The sequence below is a fragment of the Eucalyptus grandis genome, chromosome 8 (genome assembly GCF_016545825.1).
Source record: "Eucalyptus grandis isolate ANBG69807.140 chromosome 8, ASM1654582v1, whole genome shotgun sequence".
NCBI lineage: Eukaryota > Viridiplantae > Streptophyta > Magnoliopsida > Myrtales > Myrtaceae > Eucalyptus > Eucalyptus grandis.
The window spans coordinates 40,963,148-40,975,673 of NC_052619.1; positions in this window are offsets into that span (position 1 = coordinate 40,963,148).

Consider the following 12,526-nt stretch of genomic DNA (forward strand, 5'->3'; position numbering starts at 1 on the left):
TGATCATAGTAATGGATTACCATGAGTATTCACTTGCAGATTCCACCCATAAACCCTCCTAAGCTAGGTCTTCAGTGTCATGCTAAAGCTTGTAAACATGCATTTAAATTTAAACATCCAGCACTTCAATATAAATCCTTATACATTCATACATCCTTACACCACCTGCAAAACAAAGGGTTTACAAGCATGTCTTTCATTATAACTCCCACCTACAAGACCATTTAACACGAGGTTAGCAATTAACCTGATTTTCCACATGACTTTGATATGTAGGCGATCCTACACAAGACACGTTAGTTAAAGCACACCAACCATTTTAAATTGCTTCAAGTCCTCTTAATCTAATAACCAGTCCCTAGCAGAGTCGCCAAGCTTGTCGCGACCCAATCTCGCCACCCCTCAATCCCTTACCATCAAGAGGAGATAAATGGGGGAAATGTTGGATTTAGGGGTACTTGATCACAAGAGTTCCCTCACGCCTCGCGTTTCAAAAGACGTCATCATCTCATCTTTCAAATCAAGCCTTTCGTGAGTTCCATTCACGAGATTGTGAGCTCTCCCAAGCTCGTACCCAGCATGACAAAAGAGTGTTGCAATCCATATCCACATGGGCAACACACTTTGAGAGAAGAGATCGGGTGTGGATATTGGATTTAAGGGTACCTTTACCATGGTAGCCCTCTTGATAGTACGCTTTGCTCATAAGGATGTCATCACTTCATCCTTTTGTGCTTTTTCCATCTTCAGGGTCCTAATCTAGAAACCTATAATTAGATGCATACAATGGAAAGAAATAAACATACATATCAAAACAATAAAAAACATGACATCATGTCAAGATCAATCATTTAAAGAAAGTTCATATGAAAGTCAAATTTTCATGTGAGGGTCCCATTAAGACACCTACCCAATCCATTTTTGTGACTTATAGCAACTATTGATCAATTGTGTTCTCGCATAGCCAATAACGCTTGTAAGTCTCCTAATCAAGCGATCTATGTGTTCTCGGGATTTTACCTCGATATCATGCATCGACCCTATCATTCATCTAAAAGTCACATGCATTGCAAAAATATAAACATGCATACAAATCTTTTGTACCTTATTTTAGCCATTCAAGCAAGAGAGTGAACTGTCAGTAGGTCATTTATTACAAAGGGCATACACCAATCATAAACACAGGCAATTTCTGATGCATGGCGGGATTATATGTATGAGTTCAAAAACATATAGAGCACATTCAATTGCCAAGGCTAGCTCGGGGCTCGCATAAATGCACTCATAAGCGTCGCAGTCATTTTGAATATGGTCCAAATCATGATTTTTCCTTAAGCCAAATCAAGCTTTAGAAAATAATTTCTTAGAAATTGTTTTTGAAAAACATCACATGTACCAAAGTATTTTTTGAAAGATGCAATTTTGAAAAGGCCCATTGTTTAACAAAAAAGATCAAAGCATTTAGAACAATTTCCATGAAGATGACATGGCCTAATTTCATGCACAAACTAACCTAAAAGGTATAACTATATAATCACAATCATGTTTATATCAGGAAATTTCAGAAGAAGCGTGTAAGGACAACAAAGTTGGGATTTCACCAAAAAAAAAAAAAAAAAAGACATCAAAGTTGGGCAATACCTAGTGCTAATTTGGCAATGAAAAAATTCCCTAACATATATGACATGATGATGAACAACTTTCATGAAGAAAGTTTTCTTAAACAATCTACACATGATTTTACAAAAATCAAACAATAAGCAATAACACATCAGAAATTTGTCAAAATAACAGGACATTCAGCTAATTGCACGAGGATTTGTCCTATTGAAACATGTCTAAAAATCATCAAATTTACATACAACATAGACAACATTATGACAAGCAAGTTTCATTAAGAGGCCGAGTGTAGATTCCAATTAGAAAAAATGGAACAAAAATATCAAAGATTTGTCCAAACAGGGGTTAGAATAGGGGTTTGAATTTGATCCATTGTCCATATTCCGATCTAGTTTTAAGAAAATGGAAAATCGGTCTAAACAATGAGCGATCTATGTGAAATCAGCAGTATCGGAAACCTCTAAGTGTGCCTTACATCCTCCTAGAAGAGCTCGAGTTCAAACTAGGTTAATTTGGTATCTTAAGATTGAGATCTCTAAGTATGCGCATTAGTAACTAAGGAAACAAAATATAAGAATTTATTAAAAAATCTCAAAATCATTCAAAGAATGCACACACGCCATGAAGAAATCACATAGGACTTATGATTGGATGCGAAGGAAAGTTTAGATAGTCATCTAATCCTAAGTCGGCATGCAAAATGTCATATAATTTAAATAACATTATGAGATAATTCATGATTCCTAATGGTATGCTTGGGAATCCAAAGTGTGAAGAACACTTTTGTGAGACAAATTTAATGTGCAAGATGATACTGAAAGGACATGAACTAAACATGTATACAAACCTTGCAACATGCAGTTCAATCATCAAGAAGGCATGATCGTAAGATTTGGTCTCTAGATGACTCAAACAAGCATGGAAATGTGCACATATTACAAGGTTTCATTTCAGTATTAAATTTACAAAATGATCATGATTTTTGCCATCCTCAAAACATGCATAAATCCTACTAAAAATCTCACATACAGAGCATGCGATGATGAAGATTTCTCGTTAAGAGTTCGAAACTTAATTAAGATCATATGAGTCGTGGCAAAAATGAAAAAAAAAAAATGACAAACTATATGCCTAGCTCATGTTGTTGTAGTGCCTTTTACTCTAATGCATGCGATTGATTTACTTTACCGACATAAAGATCTTGCAAAACATGCACCAACTAAACATATGTATCATGTATTTCAACTCTCATGAAGGATTTGAGACCAAATATATAACATCCTCAATTCTGACCCCATAAGGATCGGTCATAAGGTCCTAAAAGGATTGATCATGGGCCATTGGCCATGGATCAATCAATTTGATTGGCAAGGAACCACGGATTGGTCGATGGCCGATTGACCGGTCATGATCCAATCGATCGACCGGTCACTGAATTGGTCGAGGTGTCGACAATGAACTTGAATTATTGTAGTTTTCTTTTTTTTCGGTAAGAACTTGAATTATTGTAGTTGATTTAGCTTGAATCTGCAATTTCGTAGTTATAAGATTGATCTAATGGTTTGGTCAAAATGAGGTCCGAAATGACCTTATTTCAACTCGAGTCGTCATAGACTTTTAAAATAGACATCACTAGCTTCGAATCGATAGGTTGCACGTGCCGATTGAGTGTCGTTTGACCTTCGAAAAAAACCTCCAAAATGAGCGATTCTCCCAAAGTTTAAGTTATCCCGCCTTCTGTCTTTTCTATTTTTGTACAATTTTCTATGTTGATTTCTAGAGGAAATTTCCTTCATGAAAGTTGTTTGTTATTATCTTTAAAATGTTTTGTTTCTTTTATTTATTTATTTATTAAATTTTAGACATCATTAGCCAGGTCAAAACAACTCATATCTGAGCTTAGGTCAATCTGCACTATATTGATTTCTGATTTTGTCATTTTTGTACTGATCTCTATGTTGATTTCTAGAGGAACTTTCCTCATGAATGTTGCTCAGAATTGTGTGGAGAACATCCTGTAATTTCTTCAATTTCTTTGGATGTGTTTAACTAGGTCAAAATCGCACTATCCCGAATTGCGTTTTAGTGAAATTGAGTCCATAAATGAGTTTGTTTGGTCTCAAATCCTTCATTAAAGATGAATTACATGCTGTATGTGTTCAATTAATGCATAATTTGCTAAGTTTCGATGTTGTCTAGTGTGTCAATTACATGAGTTGATGTGAAAAGGTGTCGTAGCAATATATAACTTGGATATGCACATCTGTCTTGCCATTTTTACTATTTTTAATGTGATTATAATTAGGTTTCAAACTCTAAACAAAAAATATTCCTCATTATGTGTTCTATATGTGGGATTTTTCATAGGATTTTTGTATGTCTCGAGATAGCTAAAATCAAGCCTGTTTTGTGGAGTTAATGCTGAAATGAAACCTTATTATATATACACATTGTCATGTCTGTTTGAGTCATCTATAGTCTAAATCTTGCTGTTATGCATTCGTGACAATTGAACTGCATGTTGTAAGGTTTGCATACACATTTAGGCTATATCATTTGAGCATCATTTCGCATGTTAAATCCGTGTCATAAAAGTGTTCATCGCATTTATGAGTCCTAAGCATATCATTAGGAATCTTGAATCGTTTCATAATGTCATTGAATTGTATGACATTTTTGTATATTGAATGACATTGAGGTTTTTTAATGCGTGCTTGTGTTCTTTTTTTTTTTTTTTTAGTTACTAACACGTGCACCTTTAGAGATCTCGATTTTAGGGTATCAAATTGACTTAGTTTGGACTCAAGCATTTTTAGGAAGTCATAAGATACATTTAGAGGTTTCCAATGCTGCTAGTTTCACATAGGTTGCTCATTGTTTGGACCACTTTGCATTTTTTTTTTTTTTTTTTTAATTTTTATACTAGATCAGAATTTAGACATGGGATCAAATTCGGATCCATGTTCTAACCCCTATTTGGACAGACCTTTAACAGTTTTGGTTTATTTTTCTATAAGGATTCTGCACTTGATCCCTTAATAAAACTTGTTTATCATTATGTTGGCTATGTTATGTAAAAATAGGGTGATTTTTAGACTTGTTTTGATAGGACAAATCCTTGTGATATTGACTGAATGTCCTACTGTTTCGACAATTTTCTGACATTCTATTAATTTTGTTTTTGTAAAATCATGTACAACTTGTTTAGGAAAACTTTCTTCATAAAAGTTCATTATCATGTCATGCATGTTAGGGAATTTTGTCATAGCCAAATTGTCATTAGGCATTATTCAATTTTGCTGTTTTTTACATGCTTGTTATGAAATTTCTAGATTTGAACTTGATTGTGATTGTTTAGGTAAACTTCCTATGTTAGTTTATGTATGGACCTGGGTCATTCCATCTTCATGAAAGTTGCTTTAAACACCTTGATATTCATTGTGAAATGCTTTTTAACAAGTTTTCTTTTCAAATCAAATTCCAAAATACTTTGGTACATATGATGTTTTTGAAAACCATTTACTAAGAAAGTGTTCTCCAAAACTCGATTTGGCTTAAGGAAGAGTCGTGGTTTGGACCATATTCAAAATGTCTACAACACTTATGAGTGCATTTATGCAAGCCCCAAGCTAGCCTTGGTAATCGAATGTGTTCCATAACCTAAATATTCCTTAATTCAAAATAGTTTCAAATTTTTTCTTAAATCTTGATTTGACAATTGTGAAAGTCACAGTTTGAATTGTATTTGGAATGCCTCCGATGCTTGTGAGTGCATTCATGCGAGTCTAGGGCTAGCCTTGATAATTAAATGTCTTTCATAGTTAAGACATCATTTTGTCTCAAAACTTTTTGTGGATGATTTCGAAAGATATTTTTGAAACATCACATATACCCCTCATGCATACAATCATGTTGATAATTTAGAACTACCCGTGTTTGTGATTGGCGTGTGGCCTTGGTAATAAGTGACCCGTTGACAGTTCGCTTTCTTGCTCGATTGGTTGAGAAACAAAGTCCAAAAGACCTGTATGCCTGTTTAATTCCGGGTTGGGAAGACAAGGACCGAAACGTTCAAAGCCTATGCTTAAAGGTGGAGAGCCACTGCGTCTAAAGTGAAACCACCCTTGTCTGAGAAAGAGGCTATGAAATTATTGCTTCAAGCCATGCTTCGTGATTTTTTCGTGAAGATGTATAGTCACACTTGTATTAACTTTGCCGCATTGGTAGAGTTGGATGAACACATTGAGGGGATCGTGCGAGAAGGAGGGTTAGTTGAGATCATGAATCATAGGTATGCCTCGAAGAAAGACAATGAGTTAGCTATGAAATTCTTCAATATGAAGATAGCGGGCTTGTTCCAGGACATATGTCTCTAGTGGAAGTTGGTTTGTCTGGCGAAGACATAATCTCAAAAGTCATAAAAGAGACTGGGAATCCAAGTCAGGATGACACTCGAAAGGAGGATTGTCGAACCTCGAAAAGCAAAGCCTTTATGTACCAAGACTCTGACACTAGAAGCGAAAATGAATAAAAAGCTTCCCGCATAAACCGTGAGTTTGTTCGAAAAGCTCACGAAAGTGATGAAGTTGTTGATATCCTTGGCCGACCAAGTGGTAAGTATAACTTTAAGGTGAAGTTCACACCACCACCAAGTTTCTTCATTGACATAAAGGACATTGTCCCAAGTGGATGGAAGGATGAAGAAGATCTTACTCTAGCTTTTTCGAAAGATAAAATAGTCTACTCCAATGACGAGGATGGGATGAATACAAAACATCTCAATGCAAAAATACGATTTTATGGTATTTAATTAGAAAAATACTAGGTTTCGGGTTTCGAGGCCAAAAATATTTTAGGTACTATATAAAATCATGGAATTTTGAAATGGGAGAATATCATGCTTTATGGTTCGATTTGATTGTGTGACCACGCACAATTATTTTATTAGGTATTTTTAATACGAAGAAAATAGGCCAAGTCCATTATTTGAAATATAAGTATTTGAGTGCAAAGCACAATATTCTTGATCGAACATGAATGTGCGTGTGAACGTTATCGGAACCCGTCACCTGATGAAAGTTGGGGGGGTGACGCTTGATTAAGTTTAGATGCCCTTGACAACGGATGCCAGTTGCAGTGGAGGCAGGGCCGATGCTCCTTCGGGAATGCCGTCTAGATGTAGACGTTGTCGTGCTCTACGAAACGGGACGACGCCCGGTTATGCTGAATGACTGCCGATTGATAAGTTGACTGTGGTGGTTGGGTCATAAATAATTGGGACACGCTTGAGTGATTGAGATATCTATGCTTGATTATGGGACGAAATTGTGTGGCACGGAATGTGATGCGTCATATCAATTTGGCCTAATAATCGAGACCCCTGTGATTAACTAATGAATGAATTAAAGTGTTCCAATTATTAAATGTAAATACTGTATTCATATGATGTATGAGATGTACTAATGTGCAGGGAGGTGCTGAGGCGAGGTAAGTCCTTTATGGTGCATGTTTAGGCTGCCTTTAGATGAATTCTTGTCCTAATTGGGGTTTATGGTGTAGACTTGCTGAGATTGATCTAATCCCATCGTTGTTTAAAATTTCTCAGGTCCTTAGATGAAGGTGCACCAGGTTTGTTTTGGGTGGTCACATGAGACGGAGACCGAGCGTACCCTTCTCCCTATCCACGGGACCCCCTAGACTCGTGAGCTTGTGGTGACCACCATTTGGGTCGATGAGGGTTTATCTCAATTGGTACCTCATTGTTTGAAAGCATGATTCTGTCACGGGCCTGATGGGGTTCAGGAGGGACCCTTGGATGATTTTGACGGGCTTGCCATCAATTCCGAGTACGAGGAGGTACTCGACTTCGTCATGGATGCTGATATTTTGGAAGATATCGCGACGAACTAGGGGCTCGAGGTTGAAGGGCCCGGAGTAGAAGTAGCTAACCCTTTAGACATTAACATCTCAAATGGTGTCGTAGTAGACCTAGATCCCAAGTAGGTAGGGTCCGAGGTAGGGTTAGCCTGGTAGTTTTTTTTTTCTTTGGGTTTATACTTCTGTATATAAACCTGATGTGTATACAAAGCATTTTTTGTGAAAATTGGTTGTCCTACATTTCTATCTCATGTTTAATTGCTGTTTGGAGTTTATTAATTCACTTCCACATGTGTATAAAATGAATGTGTTAGCAACGTGTCCTGGGAACGACACAATTCTATCGACCATCGAGGGATGTTTGCGCACTCGAGGTTTGTGCGTGACATCCCCACCTGAAGTGGTATCGGAGCTGGTTAGTGTCTGGAGTGATAAGGTGCAATGGGTCATGGGATAGTTAGTAGGAAATGCCTTTTTCTTATACTGATGCATGTGATTGATTAGCTTATTGGTAGATTGTTTTGTGTGGGTCGCTTAGTTTTCTAATTCTAAGTTTGAATTGGGAAGCAGGTTCTATAAAGAGTCTGTAGTATGAGTGATTCAAAACAAAGGACTCCTAGGAAGAGGACAATAGCGTTTGTCACTTAGGGTAGGACGCCGACTAGGGTTAGTTATTGAGGAAGAGTTCTTAGGACGGCACGAGTGTAAGAGTGCTGTTGTAGGGCAATACTAGTGTAGTAGCCCCTATCAATCCTAGTATCGATGGGATCGTGTAGGCACTCGAGACCCTTGGAAATTTGATGGGGGCAGCAAGCCTAGAATCAAGTCACCGCTATTGCCGCTACCACTGCTGCCACTAATACTGTTGCCGCACTTGCCAAGATTCCACTTAGGAACATGATTGGGGAGAGACCGATGCACAAGTTAGTAGAGTAGTTTTTGAAGTTGAATCCGCCGAGGTTCTCAAGAGTAGGCGATCCCAAGACTGCAACCTTCTAGATCCAAGAGTTAGAGAAGGCCTTCACACTACTGAGGTGCTTGGAGGAAGACAAGGTGGTCCTTGTGCTCTACCAGTTGCAGGGAAATGCAAACACCTAGTGGAGCACCTAGTGGGTCGCGGCTCGATTCAAACAGAGATGGCAATTGGTTTGGGAAGAAGCCGATGTCAGGAAGAAGGTATCCCATTCCACCCAATAGAAATAGTGGGATAGGAAAGTCAGTGCTGAGCTAAAATGGCGTGTGTCATTTCTGCGAAAGACGACATGGATTAGCCTTGTGCTTTACTAAGACTGGTGCTTATTATGGATGTGGCCAGTTGGGCCACCAGGTTAAAGACTATCCCAGCAGACCAATGGGATTACAATTGTCGCTACCGCCGATGGGACAGAACAGAGGAAGTGTGCCATAGAATGCACCGCAGGGCATGATGAACAGGCCTCCGACACAAGGAAGGGTGTATGCTGTCACCCGACGAGATGTAGAGGACTCACCAAACATGGTCACAAGTACGGTCTCGCTAAATGACCATGCTGCTTATGCTTTATTTGACCCTGGAGCTACGCATTCATTTATTGCTGAGCGGTACGTTAAGTTGGTAGGGTTGATTCCAGAACCATTGGAGTCAGTCATTAGTATATCGACCTTGTTAAAAGATAAGGTGTTGTCTGCAGTAAACTGTCCTAGTTGCAAGTTGGTTATTGGTGAGCGAGAGGAAATGATAGATTTGGTTGTCCTGATTATGTATGATTTTGATGTGATAATTGACATAGACTGGCTCACCAAGCAACAAGCTACTATAGACTATTATCGTAAAGCGATTCAGTTTAACCAGTTAGCGGGTGAAAGTTTCGAGTTTATTGGAAGTCAAAGAGGACCCTCGATTACCTTAATCTTGTCACTTGAGGCAACACATTTGTTAGACGGGGGTTGCCAAGGTTACTTGGCGACTGTCATGAATACTACAGTTGAGGAGTCGAAGATGAAGGACATTGCACTAGTACAAGAGTTTGCTAATATGTTTCCGAAGGAATTACCTAGTCTGCCCCCAGAAAAGGGAGATCGAGTTCGTAATTGAGTTGGCCCCCGGGACGGAGCCAATGTCTAAAGCTCTTTACCATATGGCGTTATCATAGTTGAAGGAACTGAAGGTACTGAAGGTGCAGATGCAAGAGTTGTGAGATAAGGAATTCATAAGTTCTAATGCATCACCTTGGGGAGCACCAATCTTGTTCGTGAGGAAGAAAGATGGCTCGTTGCGTCTTTGCTTCGACTATCGGCAACTCAACCAGGTGACAATCAAGAACAAGTACCCGCTACTAAGGATTGACCTCTTGGTTGATCAGCTATTGGGAGCGTCGATATTTTCCAAGATCAACTTGAGGATAGATTTTCATCAGCTAAGAATCATAAAGGAAGACATACCGAAGACAGCGTTTCGTACGTGTTATGGCCATTATGAGTTCACCATAATGCCGTTTGGTTTGACAAACGCTCTAGCTGCTTTCATGGATATGATGAACCGAGTGTTGAAGGAGTACCCGGATCAGTTCGTGATTATGTTCATCGATGACATTCTGGTGTACTTGAGAAGTCCAAAGGAGCACGAAAGACATTTAAGGACAGTGATTCAGACTCTACAAAATCATGGACACTACGCCAAGTTCAGTAAGTGCGAGTTTTGGCTGACTCGTGTAGCTTTCCTAGGTTACGTGATTTCAGGCGAAGGAATTTCCGTGGACCTGACCAATATTGAAGCCGTAATTAACTGGCCAAGACCGACGACAGTGACAGAGATTAGAAGTTTCTTGGGATTGGCAGGTTATTACAGATGGTTTGTGGAAGGATTTTCAGCAATAGCCATGTCGTTGACTTGATTGCTGAAGAAGGAAGAAAGGTTCGTCTGGATAGATAAGTGCGAGCGGAGTTTCCAAAGCTTAAGCATAAGTTGACTATCACACCCATGTTGACGATTCCATCTAGTCTTGGAGGATACGAGATCTTTAGTGATGCATTGTACAGAGGACTGGGTTGCGTGTTAATGCAACATGAGAGGGTTGTTGCATACGCGTCTCGTCAGTTGAGACCTCATTAGTTGAATTACCGGAGGCATGACTTAAAACTTGCAGTGATTATCTTCGCTCTAAAGATTTGGAGACACTACTTATGCAGAGAAATGTTCCAGATCTTTATAGACCATTAGAGTGTCAAGTATTTATTTTCTCAGAGTGAGTTAAACATGAGACAACGTCGTTGGATGAAACTTCTCAAGGACTATGACTACGACATTATGTATCACCTTGAAAAAGCTAACAAGGTCGTAGATGCGTTGAGTCGAAAGTCTTCGATTGCACATATGTTGATTCAGGAGTGGATCTTATTAGAAGGAGCTCGAGATTCGGTTTTCAAATTTGAGGTAGGCCACCTTTCAAGTCTTATGACCACCCTCGGAATTGAATCGGAAGTGCAGTTAAGGATCAAGACGTTGCGTTGATAGATCCCGAGATCTTGAAAATTCTGCAAAAAGCATGTGGAAAGAGAAAAACCTAACTTTGATTTCGAAGATGGAATACCGAAGTTTTGTGGATGATTGTGTGTACAGCGATGCGAGCTTAAGGAGGAGATCTTGTTAGAAGCTTATCGTAGCTATTACAACATTCATCTAGGCAAGTACAAAGATGTATTAGAATTTGCATCAACACTATTGGTAAATCGATACTGACATGTGACATCCTGAATTTTCAGTATCTTTTGTTTTCAATTGAATAAATTGAGTCTTTCATTGACGCGTCTATAGTGCTTCCGAGCTGATCACTCACGAGATAACTGGACTATCTAGGGAAATTATTAAGGAATTTAAATGCAATGGACTTTAGAGTTCGACTAGGACTTAACTGATCGACCGTGCTGATCTGCAAGGGTCATTACGACACTATTGAAATTAATCATAGACCGGAGATAAGTCGATCCGACCGAGATATGTGATCGAGTGTGGGTGACTCCACTTGATTGCAAAATACTCATCGATTGGCACTTGACCGATTTTTCTATCGTTTTGGTACCTAGTGCTCGTATTTGAAACATCGAGATTTTTACGAAAATGGAGAGTCACCATTGTGTTGAGTGGGTTCATAGTAGCTCGAAAAAAATCGACCACGAGTCATTTGCATTAAAATTTTCTGAAAACTACTTGGTACCCCCGTCACGCTAAAAATGCGCCAAATGGAAATTAACCGTGAATTTGAACTTGATTTCAGAAATTGAAAGTTTTGTCATGCCATGATTTATTTTAGGAATATCAACTCACCCTCCGAAGAATTTTCAGAGATTCCGAGATTTTTGCGGAAATTTGATTTAGAAGTTGTGGGAAATTAGTATAAATTCGCACGAGCCAAATTAAAGGAAATGTGGACTTCTAAGCCGAGCCTTTGAGTGTCGGGGACTGCGAGAAAATGGTATGAGATATTCCTTCATCGAAATTGGACCTCAATTTGGGGAATTGAGTAAAGAAATTGAAGCTTAAATTATGAAATTCGGATCCATGGGAAGGGCTTCAATTTTAGCTTCAATTTGGACTATTTTGGTGGGATATTCTTGTTGGAAAGTAATGGGGGGACAAGCATTAAATTGAATGGCTAAGTTCTTTGACTTTGGCCTCATTCATGACTTCTTGAGCAAGAATTTCCAGCTGCCCATCCTCATCCATTCCCTTCCATCTTCGCACGCCCCAATTCCACCCCTACTCACTTTTTTTGTCATTTTCTCTCGCATCTTTCCCTCCGTTTGCCATCCTGTCCACCCAACGTTTCATCCCCTCCACTGAAACAGGTTTCTGCTTAGCACCTGCCACACGCCCATTTCCCCACCAATTTCCTCTGTCACATCCAAGTCTCCACCTTCATTTGGTCAACCAGCGAAGCTCTTCTCCAGTAACGTTGATTACCGCGCATCTTCCATGATCTTCAATCCACGCAGCACCGAGCCAATGCCCCACCATCAACCACTGAGAAGCCTAGTCCACCGAAGCCGAATT